The sequence below is a fragment of the Carassius gibelio genome, chromosome A6, assembly GCF_023724105.1.
Source record: "Carassius gibelio isolate Cgi1373 ecotype wild population from Czech Republic chromosome A6, carGib1.2-hapl.c, whole genome shotgun sequence".
Taxonomy (NCBI): Eukaryota; Metazoa; Chordata; class Actinopteri; order Cypriniformes; family Cyprinidae; genus Carassius; species Carassius gibelio.
In genome coordinates this window covers 10826688-10839247 of record NC_068376.1, presented here as the reverse complement: position 1 = coordinate 10839247, position 12560 = coordinate 10826688, and the positions used below count along the sequence as shown (strand labels likewise).

General features: G+C 34.7%; 1 protein-coding gene across 2 annotated transcripts in view; it reads left to right on the top strand.

Moving 5' to 3' along the window:
- Positions 1–6508: 6508 nt before the first annotated feature.
- Positions 6509–12560, top strand: part of plxnb1b (plexin b1b) — a 57154-nt gene continuing 51102 nt past the window's right edge. For both annotated transcript variants that reach the window (XM_052599338.1, XM_052599339.1), the window contains exon 1: positions 6509–6819. The gene's annotated coding sequence lies outside the window, so the exon portion shown is untranslated. The remainder of the gene's footprint in view (positions 6820–12560) is intronic.

Sequence of the window (12560 nt, the reverse complement as noted above, 5' to 3'; positions counted from 1 at the left end):
AGTAAAGCATGTGCTAAAACAACCCAGATAATGTGTGCAACATTGGGTCCTATTCATTATTGGATTTAAATTCTTTAAAATAAAAATAAAATGGACATCCGCTAGATTTGGCATTTATTATGCTTCGCAAGTTATTTCATTTAGTAGATGACATTCAAATGCATCCTTTCCCTGGCCAACCACACTTAGTCTGATAAAGGTACATTTCACTTAAACAATTAATCAAGTGCATTTTAATTTGTACAAGTGTTTCCCAGAGACATCCTTTTGTCATTTGATATTTTTGGAATAAACTGTCTTGATCTAAAAAAGCTTTCACGGTATTATTTTAAATAAATATCTTAATGGTTCTATTGCTTAGACTTATTATTACTTGATTCACTTACTATTGACTATCGGTTTAAATAACACCACTCTGCACATCCCTACTAAAACCAATTATGCTAAGATAGAAATAAATTATGTAAAAACATCACTTTCCATTTAATTCAATAAAGACAAATATGGCAGGTCCAATGCAGAGTGAACAAATGATTTGCAGTTGCACTTAGTAATTGTCTTTTCACAAATCCCACCTCAAACTGAACGTTAACATTTAAACATTTTATTTTCTTGGAATAAGGATAGGCCAAGATTATGATTTAAGTGAACAAATAAAAAATAATAATATATAAATAAGACAAAAGACAAACTCTGGCATGTTAACTTCAGGAAAAAGGAAGAACACAAAGGCATTTGCTAATTTGTCGTTCAGGCTTCTCACTGACTAGGGTCCTTCATATTCTCCTTTTTTGATCCTGTTCCTGGATGAGGCTCCATTACATCTTCAGAAGGGGTGCCAAAACCTAATGCCGTTCTTTTGAGAACAAAAACGCCAGCATGCAGTCCCCCCACAATCACCCAAACAGTGTGCGATTTCTGCCACAACCCCACCATCTGCGAAAATACATGCAAAAGATGGTTAAAGTATTAAGTAGGACATTATGAAGAGAAATGGACTTTCTGCATTACACACAACAAGGACTTACAAGAGATTCAAAATACTGCTTAAACTTTACAAACTCGATCCATTTCTCGAAGACATAAAGGGTATAATTCCCAGTTCTTCTTCTTGGATCCCATTCTTTAACACACACACACACCATAAAGAATTTAAAACACAATGAATAATTAATATACTGATAATGTAATATATGTCAGTAATGATATATATATATATATATATATAACTGACAAAAGCATATAAAATAACACGCAAAAAAAATGTAAAGAAACCTGAATATCTACAAATAATTTAATTCAAAATATAAATATTAATGTAGTATATAAAAAGTGCTAAGTAAGTAATAGTAGGTAAATGGTTGACAGGACACAATCAAAGCTTCCTTACCGTCCTCCATCATGTGTTCTCTTTACAATGTGCTTGAAATTATTGACTGCATGGCTGACTGCTGTGCTAAAAAGAATGAAAAAACTCCCTGTAAAAAAAAATAATAATAATAATTATAAACCATAACAATTCACCTCTTATGCCAGAAATATACAGACTGAAAATTGAGCAGTTTAATTAATTTCACAAACCTCTAAAGGTATTGTTCCAGTTCCACACATGGTATCTACAATCACATCTGACACTTGTGGCTTGCAAAGTCTGAAATATGAAAAGTTTTCTTTTTTGCATTTCCTTCAGTCTATAAACATTACAGGTACACTTTTTATGAAAAATATCACTACAACAGTCTACATTTAGAGAGTGGTTTGCTCATTCAGTTCAGTATGTGAATGATTCTCGTTCATCTATGAGAAGAATCAATTTTGTCAACATTTGTGGTGATTAAAGCCATGGTGCTTCTCTTAATAGCTTTATACATGCAAACAGTACTATGTCCTAATAGTACTCCAGTCTTCAGTGTCACGTGATAATTCAGACAAAATGCTAATATGCTGATTTTTATTCCTCAAGAGACATTATCCAAGATGAAAATAGTAGTATTTTTTTCTAAAATAATGTTAACCTTTATCGCTCAAAATTTGAAGGAATATTAGATGTAGGTGTACCACTGATCCACTAACACATTTGACAAAATAACCAAGGAATTTCAATGAAAACCTTTATTTTGTGGAAAGCACAGTGATCAAAATTACAGAATTGTAACCAATGTAGCACGAAAGATCACAACTAGAATTTTGGAGGGCTTCAGCTGTCAGAAATTTGCAGGAAGTGTAGTGTCCCTTGCTTTGAGTGACTTTAGCACATCTGTGGCTGCAGGACATCACTAGTTTCTCACACTGCACTGGTGTGATCTTGATCCACACTTCTTCCTCTCTCTTCCATAGTTAAGTGACTGTAGTGGGTTTCTTAGACATAACTTCGTTGCCAAAGATTTTCCAGAGACTTTCAATCCAGGTTTAGATCAGGACACATGGCCATTTCATTATTTAAAAACTTTTTTGGCTTAAAGGAACTGCAATAATTGAGAAATCACAGATTTGGAACAACCAACTTCTTGTGCAGTGGCCGAAAAGGTCATCCCTTTGGCGTTCATCAGGACCACTTCCTGTCGCAGGGTTTCAGATATCTAAAGGAGCAGCCTGTCATTTCACAATCTCAGTGAAAACTGGAGGAATGCTGCCAGTTAAATAGGGTTTGTCATATAATTGAGGAAATTAGCACCATGTGTATAGATAAGGTAAAGTTGTCACTGACAAGCTACTGTACTCCTAAAGGTACAATTCTTGGAATTTTTTTTCAAACAATATATGTAAACGTGAGCAAGACTGATACCTTTCACTGTCTGGACATAGCTCATGTGTTTTAAGAGTACCTTACCATGAGCACCATAATTGTAAGTTTAGCTAAAAGATCAGAACATGTCTCATGCAGAACATGTCAGCCTTTAGAGTTTTTAACCATTTGATACACTTCACAGCTCTCTCAGATGTTTTTTTTTAAATATTTAATCAATGTGGTTGCGTAAACTGTAAGAAAAACAACAACAATATGAATTCAGTACAATACTGTCAAAATTAAAAATACACAAAATGTTACAAATAACCACTTTAAAGCTTATCAAACACTTTTAACCCTACATCTCAAATGATTTAAGGTTTTTATTCGTCACATTATATAGAGCATATATAAACAGCAGGGAAATTGATGCAAATGATTAAGTGCAAATTACATGCTACATGTCAATACTTAAAGGAGGATCTTATAAGCTAAAGTTGATTGAAGGGATGGGTACACAATCCTGTTCCCGGAGCTCTGTCTTCTTGCAGAGTTCAGTCCAAAACCTCTGCTTAACACACCTGTCTGTTAATATCATAGACAGTAAAAGAAAAAAAACTTCTTCTGTAGTTTTTATTGGTTTGTTTGCAAACGAGGTGCATTACTGCCATCTTCTGGACTGAGGTTTGAACTTAGTGGGATGTCAGTTTATATGCTACTGTAACAAAAACAACAACAACAAAACAAACAAATACAACCAACCAACCAACCAAAAAAAAAAAAAAACAACATCTTGTTTGCAAGCTGAGTTTCTTGCATAAAGTTTTCATGTTTTTTTTTTTTTTTATTATTATTATTATTAAAGTGTTTTTTACAAACTCTCGTGGAGACAACAGAATAAGAAAACCGGGCAAGGCATCAACAAAATGCAGATTTGACAATGAAAAATAATAAATAAAAATAAATAAATAAAATAAGGCATTATTCACATAATAAAATATGTGTTACATGATCAAAAACATTTCAGCAGCATAACAAATAGCTTCTACAGTTTGTTTAGAATTTTTTTACAAGGTTCAAGGAGGATAATAACATACGAAATTCATTTTTAAAACAGTTTACATTTTGTAATTGCTTTTTCCATTTACTTATGTGAATGTGGTATTTACCCATAATGATGATAAGGTTAATCAAAAGTGAAAGATCCCTCGTCAGTTTAGAATTATAAATAAGAATGTCTTCTATTGCAAATTGTTCAAGTTCACTAATTTTATTTTTTCACCATCTTTGGACGAAAGTTTTCATGTAATCTCCGCCTACTGGAAACTTTTCCAGGCTTCACGGTGGAGATTATGATCGCCACCTGTTGGCTGGGAATGCTCGTGACAGTGCATCATAGCCTGCGTGCGTTTGAGTTTTCATGTGGACGGAGATTCAGACTACTGTACGTTTTAGCTATCACTTTTTTCTGAATGCTGTATAAATGTCTCCCTTTCTCCCTCTGATCGGTAAATATCAAGTACTCCTGAAGCTCTTAGCTGATTCAGGTGTGTGATTAGGGTTTGAGCTACACTTTGCAGAAAGGTGCATCTCCAGGAACAGGAGTGAAAATCCAAGATTCTTCTTTTTAAAATCATTGCATGGGTTCCGCCAGTAGTGGGCGCTCATGCGAAGTAAGCGATGACTAGTGGTCCAACGACTGGAACAGTCTTGTCAATATGGTTATCTCCACAGTTAGGGTGCAATTATGGTGAATTATTGGCAACACTATAATATATTATTTATTGTGTTACTGCTGCCATAACGGTTATGGTATATGTATAATTATAATAATTTTTTTGTAATTGTAGTATTGCGATACTAATAAAAAATTGAATTAATGTAAATGAGAATGAATGAGAATTTCCCGGTGGTTTAGCCTACATCATGGGCAGTTTAGCATTGTTGATTAATTTACAGCAAAACAAACGAAAAGAAGAAGCTGACAAGGGAAGGCCATAACAATTGGAAGTGGAACTAGATTTTCATCAGTCATTGTTACATATAATTCCTCTGTGATTTGCATGCCGACCTAAACAAATGATTATTGTTCAAGAAAGAGATGTGCTTACCATGGATTTAAAAGATTTCTTAATGTTAATAGTTGCTCTCCCTTTCTCTTTTCACTACACTTCTTGCAATTATTTGTTTTTAAAAACCCACTTGGAACCCAGCCCCATTGGAAGTTTAATAAAGTTATTTATTTGTATTATTCTTTTTTTTTTTAGATGAGTTTTTATCATTACGTTTTTAAAACGTTTTATCCTATATCCATTTTCCAGTGCCAACTTTCAAGTGTAAGGTCAATTAATTAGGCACTGGTAGTAAAATGTAAAGTGCTGCAGATTTTACTGTTGCAGAGATAAGTGTATTTAAAAAAAATGTGCAACTGCTTTTTTAAATCTCTTAAATAGAAGCATTACTAAATTTAGTTGTCTGTTACATATGGACATAATAAAATCTACACACACTTGTTGTCTTCACACCCACTTATATAGTTGAGCCACAGGAAGTATGACAAGTGTTACAGGCATTCAGTGTGTCTGTGTTCCGCTGTGTCTGTATTAAGTTGAAATCAGTCATGGACTTTCTGCTTTGATAGCTGTGTGACATGTTATTCTATGTGATTCCTTCATCTTCTTCAAATAAATGTTGATCCTGAAATATTTTGTCACTCCTGCATCTACAGCAAGTGGCGAAGACTGTAAGGACTCGAACAAAAAATCAAAGTTTTTTAAATTACTTGACAGTTACAGGCAGATGTGTTTGTTTATGGAGCTCAATTCAGATCGAACAGATCAAAAAGTGATCAAAGGTAAATTCCTGATTTTAATTAATTTGGGGCATTCTTGGCCTAATGTTTGAGAATTTGACTTGTAACTCAAAGGTTGCAGGTTCGAGTCTTGATACTGGCAGGAATAAGATGGAGGGAATGAATAACCAGTGCTCTCTTCCACCTTCAATACTACATCTGAGGTGAGACCCTTTAGCAAGGCACTGTGACCGAACCCTCAAATGCTCCCCGGGTGCTGTAGCACATCTGCCCACTGCTCCAGATGTGTGTTCACGGTGTATGTGTTCACAACTTACTGTTGTGTGTTTGCACTTGTATGGGTTTAATGCAGAGCGCAAATTCTGAGTATGGGACACCATAATTGGCTTCACGTCACTATCGCTTTACTTCACATCTCTAATTAACCTTGCATGTGTAACAAGTTTGCTTTTATAAGTCTGTATAGGCAGAATTCTGATAGCCATAAAGTGATTTGATCACATTTAATTTAAAAAATGTGTTGACCAAATGTGGAGTTGGGTAAAATACTGTACATTACGCAAGCTTATAGTGTTCTGGGTATCAATTATCAACAACACATAATGATTTTGTTACCCTGTTGCAGAATATTTTTGTTAAGAAGAACTCCATTCTATATCACTGAATCTATTATTCCAAAAACGTACAGAAGCAGGTAAAGAGATCAGAGTTCTATTCTTTTTTAAAAAGCAACAACATGAATAGACAAAGTCAGTGAAAAGTGTTGTCAAAACTGGGAGCACTAGGCCCAGGCTTGACCCAAAAATGTTCAACATACTCTTTGGAACATTGGAGCTGAAAAAGAAAACGAATGGCGTCCTCAACGTTTTTGACCAATTAGAACTACTTCCGGGTCGCCTTTCATGGAACCGATGCTTTTCGTTAGTTTCCCTTCTAATGAATCTTCTCTTTATACTAAACCTCGTCACTTTGAAAAGCTGTTGCAGCGCGATATGCCGACTGTGAAAGGGCCAGTAAATTGCAAAGTACTTATTTTTAAATGGACACCAGTTTTAACTACAAATTAAGCGACTACCCTATGTAAACAAAAATAATCGGAATGTCATAATTATCAATGTTGTTTTATTTTTTATTTTTTAATAATTATTTTTTGTGTACCTTACACCGAGTGAATCACACAGTGGACTCTGTGGCCAGCGTGCGAATTTGCGTTGTTCATAAATCTTCCAAGTTGGATAAACTTTTCCCAAACACAAAAGCCGAGTAACGCGGAGACAAGGTAAGTGAATTACACATGTGTGCGCTTGTGGTCATGCTTATGTACATGTTTTACAGTAGAGTAACGTTAGTGTATAAATTCGTAAACCGTGTAACGTTAGTTATATTCATGTTGAAGTTAAGGTAATTTGTTTTAGAGTTCCGGTTGTGAATGGGATTTAAACAAAGTAAGTTAGCTATGGTCTAATGGGACCCAAAACCCATGAAACTCTTCAAGGACTTTAAGTCGTAGATGTCCTTTTGATTATACGAATCGTGGATTAAAAGTATTGTTTGGTGTCCTGTTCTCGAAATGGATTTAAGGCAGTCCATGAATTTACTATTGGTAAAAATGCAGAATACAAGCAAATTGTTTTTTGGGATACAATTTAATTTACTTGATTGCTAAAATACATTTGTTTTTGAAGATGCAATTTTGTTTAGAGGTGTAATGCAAAGATATGTACTATTGTATGTAAATGAAGAAGTGATTTGATGTGATGAAAATATGCATTATCTAACGTTGTTTTAATTGTATTTATTGTAAAAAAAAAAAATAGCATTAGCATTTAGTAAGAGGCATATTTACCACAAATTAAAAGGTAATGTATTAAAAAAAAAACCCAAAACAGTGCATTCCTATGCACCTACTCACACCAGGGAAGAGATTTTGTGTTATGAAACAATGATCTTGTAAAATAATTAATTAATTTATCAGGACAATATATAATTATTTTTGTATCTAGTGTCTGGACATATTTGCTGCTACACATAGTGTTTTTTTTTAATTATTTATTTATTTATTTATTTATTTATTTTTTAGACCACATAGTGGTCTATTCGGTGGTGCTAAAGCATCATATCTGTTTTGACAATCTGAAAAAAAAAAACAATAATAAAAAAGCTTGAGGATAACACTTCTTCTAACCACAGAGGTGTTATGCATCCTCTTTAAATTTGGCATTAACATTCATCTCAGCAGATCTGTTCACAAGTAGATGGTGTTAAATACAGGTGTAAACAGACACCAAACTTAATTAAATTTTTTTTGGTTTATTGCAATCACGCCTCAACAGGTGGTTGCCAGGATAACCAGTTCTTGGAAAAATCTGCGAATAGTGAATAATGACTGAAATTTAATGTCACACAAAGCGATAGGAAGACTTGGAATATATGACATGAGACCCCTTTCACTGTAATTATAAGAACACCTCAAATAACAATATTCTTAAAATATAACCATAGTTTGTTCCCCAGAAGAGAAACTCTTTTGGTTTTGGAACAACATTAGGGTGTGTAAGTGACAGGACTTCCGTTCTGCATTGGTGAATTATTCGTGGTTTTGGGGTGGGTGGTCGATATAGACCAAACAAAAAGGGTGATAAACTTTATATCATAGTATTTAAGACAATTTAAACAAAATCTGGCATGAAATAAAGATTCACTCTATCAAATTAGTAAAGTCTTGTTATTGGTTTTATCGGGAATGATTCAACAATGTATGGATTTTGTACTTTTTATTCTTACCACATAATGTTTAACTAAAATGTCATAACCCAATCTTTCGGTAAAAAAATTACAGTATCTGACAATACTGATCCATAGTGTTATTTTTTCATATCAGAATATTGCTAACTACACACTGCTACATTATAAATGAAGAGAAAATCATAAACTATTACATAAATGATATTTAATGTAACAAAATGTATTATATTGTAAAATAGTCATTTTTAATACAAATGTTATTACTACATAAATACACTGTATAAACAATGTGTTGTTTACTAGGACAACAGATATTAAACATTCAATAAAACAATTCTAGGCTAAATATTAAAGCTGCATTTTATAACTTTAGGTTCTCTCCTGGTTGAAGCAAGGTGCTTGTAGGGGAACTTTTTGGGGAATTACGAGTTGTGCTTTGCCTTTGCTATTCTTAATTTCATCAGAAAATAATAGCATACTCTTTTGGGGGGTTGGATTTACAATTCCATTTAAATAAAGAATTAAAAAGAAATTATGTGATCTTATTTTAAACATAGAACGACAGATGATAATAGTATGCAGTTTACTAGGAAATCCGTCCCAACAGTTGTTATTTAAATTGCTATTTTCAAACAGAGAAGTGGCCCAGTTTAGCTTTAGTTATCTTTCATTGCAAAAACTGTATGAAAGGCTCCAATGCAGAGCGGCACATTTTATGCATATCGTGGGTGCTTTACAGATGATGGTGTGCTTTACTGCAAAACCTCTTTCTTGAGCCATAGGTGAACCCTCGCACCATAATGAAAAGTTAAGAGCACAAAGAGAAGAGATATTGTGTGTGCGCAACACAGAGTATATTGCATCTTTTCAACAGTTAGCTGAGCCTTTTCATCAGGGTTTTAAATTCTAGCTACTGTGTTTGTGAATGTTGAGTTTCTTTCAGTATGCTTCTGCAGTGCTCTCATCTAACAGACACCTGATATCAAGGACCATACGATTCAGAATCTCCAGACAGTAACTCCAGACCTTTATGTTCAATAATTGCATACTGTTTTTGAATGAATTGCAGTGACTCTCATTTGCTAAAAACATTAAAGCTAGGTACACACCAAAATATTTTTTACATCTTATGATTTTCAAAATGTGATAGACCACAAACATGAGGATAAAAAATTCCTAGATTTAACCATTTTGCTCCTATAGTGTGTGGTGTGCCATTATGTGACAAAGACAGCACACCACACACGAGCAGATTTTCAACCAGAGTCTCGACTGTGAACACAGGAAATCTCACAAAATCTCGCGAGACTTCAGAAAAAGCATGGCAGACGATATGCAGGAAGAAATTGCAATGATAGTGTTTGGAAGGATTTTATACACAACACGTTGTTATAAACGTTCGTGCTGTTGCCACAAATCAATAAGCTGATCCTCCATCTCTGCTGTTCACATCAGTTTCATTTTGTGCTGCGCCATGACTGCTTCCATCTTCCTACATCTCGCTTTCTGATTGGATATTGTTTCATTTCACGTGATAATCTCCAGAGCGTGCGAGTGTTTGTCCTCAGGGTTCCCCCCCACACATCAGGATTTCTGATCATAAATATTAAACATGTCGAATATTTACGATTCGCAATCGGGGTGGCTCCGACATTTTTCCGATAAGGTTCGGACACTCTTAACATACCTCACACCAAGGGAAAATCTGATAAAATAATCTGTAGAACCATCAAAATAATCAGGACATAGCTAGGATTGTCAGAAGGGGGGAAATCGGCCCAAAATCAATTGTCTTTTGGTGTGTACCCAGCATAAGACTAAACTCGAACTTAACAAAGCCTAGTTTAAAGTTCATACAGGACTTCTAAGGGCCGTTTACACGACAACGTTTTCAGCCAAAATCTGGAAACCTTTTATGCATTTTGCCTATTCGTTTACAAGACAACAGCTTTTTGGGGACTGAAAACACATATTTTTGAAAATGTGTTTCAAAGTGCAAGGTTTTGAAAATGCCACTGTTATCGTTTCCGTATAAATGTCATGCACGTGTATAGTTTTTCATTTTTGACTACATCATTGTCGTGTAAATGTAGCCTTAATAAGACAATTTTATGGTGCCGAGATATGGCTGGACCTAGGGCTGTATGATTAATCGAAATTGAATCGCAATCGTGATTTGAGACATTACGATTTGCTAATCGGATGAGCCATTCACACTTGCCGCATTCACGCAGCCTGTTTCATAACGCTCTGTTATATTCTTGCTTGGCTCTGCACCGCAAATCTCCAAAAGCACATCTGGCAGTATGGATGAGGCTTGACGCACGCGTGCAACTTGCATTGACTCACGCCTGGCTAATCTATAATGGTGTCTATTTGATGGATTCTATTGGCGAGATGTAATCTGGCAGATGGCATCTAATAGAACAACAGCAATTCCTATTGGAATAATGCCAAAAACAAAAAGGAAATTTGAAATTGATTGATGGAAACTGTAAGAATTTCTGTTTTTTTTTTTCAGCAGGGTAATTATACTCATACTGTGCTGCACATTATTGACAATACTGAGGTGAAGCTTGACTTTGCAAATTTAAAATCGCAAATCAGATTGCAATCGCAATTAGATATTTTTACCATATCTCACAGCCCTAACTGGGCCTCACATGGGTCATCACTGGTTCACTTCTGTGGTTTTTGACATTCCCCATATACAGTGTCATGGGTTACATTTGGAGCCTTAGGACAATGAGGTGCGCATGATGAGGTCTTGAAGGGCTTTTCTGGATTCCATTTGAACTTTTCTACATTCCGTTTTAATAGTTAAATTAAAATTGTAGTAACCAAACAGCATGTCTAATTGATTGAAATTATGAAACATAACATTTGTTGTTTTTAAGACCCTACAATTTTTTGTATGTTTTATTTTTCCCAAATACAGTGGTCTCTGTAAAAAAAAATTGGATTCCCTTTTAATGGTTTAATTGAGTTTAAATAATACAGAAGCAGTTCTAATTGATTTAATTCATAAAACACAATAATTAATTAGGATTTGTATGTATAATGATAGCTAGTTTTTAGCAAATGAAATGGTGAAATGTTTGTGAAGTCAACTATCACCAGCTCTGGAGATGAATTTCTAGTGGAGTGTCTTCATATAGTGAGACGGCATATATAACCATGCACAATTTTTTTTTGCTAAAATATGGATGAAATACTTTGCTATTTGGTTTTCAGGGTGTTATAGTTAGTTGCTAAGCTGTTTTGGCTGGCTGCTAAGCACCACTAGGAGGTTCTAGCTGGTTGTTCTGGACAATTACTAGGTGTTGTTAGGGTTGCTAAGTCTTTATGTCCTTAAATCATAACATGGAAATAAATGTCAAGAGATATAACGCCATCTCTGTGGCAGCCCAAGGCTCTGTAAACAATAAAATAAAAAGTGCTCACAGTCCACTTCTTTCTTTAGCCAGCTTTTGATGTGCCAGTCAGTCCGTCATTTTGCAGGTGCCATTTAGCAACACAAATTATGATATTTTTTATATTCTCTTATCACCTTTTTTTCATCCATTGACTGTCTGTGTAACATTTTTTAAGCTCGAAAAAGTACATTAAGACATCGTAAAAGTAATCTCTATGAATCGAGTGGTTTAATTCAAGTCTTCTGAAGAGATGCAGTCACTTTATTTGCAATAAATATTGATCATTACACGTACATACAGTATTTCAAATATGGTATATGAAAGCTCAGATGTACTTATTTGACATGAGAGAACCAATGAAGTTTGTTCTCGTGTCACACAAGCACGTTCATCATATGATGAGATCATGACTTTTCAGAAGATTTTTGTTAAACCTCTCGATTCATATGGATTACTTTTCCAATAACTTTTTTGATGCATCAAAGTTTTGGTTTCATAGACTTTTATTTTTTATTTAATACAGCTAATACCAATAGGGATCTTTCCTAGGGCTTCTAAATGGTGAGAAACAAACTAATAACAGAGATAGCAAATAGTGATGAAGAAATTGAGAGATATACAGTGATATACTGGTGCAAATCAGTGCATCTACTTTGGGCCTGTGTCTCTGTGGAATGAAGGACTGTAGTCTTGTGTATGTGTGTTTGTTCCCCTTCAGCAGGGGGGAAAGGGAGAAAGCCGTCCAGTCCCCTTTGTCTCTTTTGTTGGAGTGGAGATTTAAAAGGTCAGTGAAAAGAGGGGGAATTGGAGAAAGGAGGAGAGTTGCAGATGGAGGGTGTAGGGGAGGGGTGAATGAGTG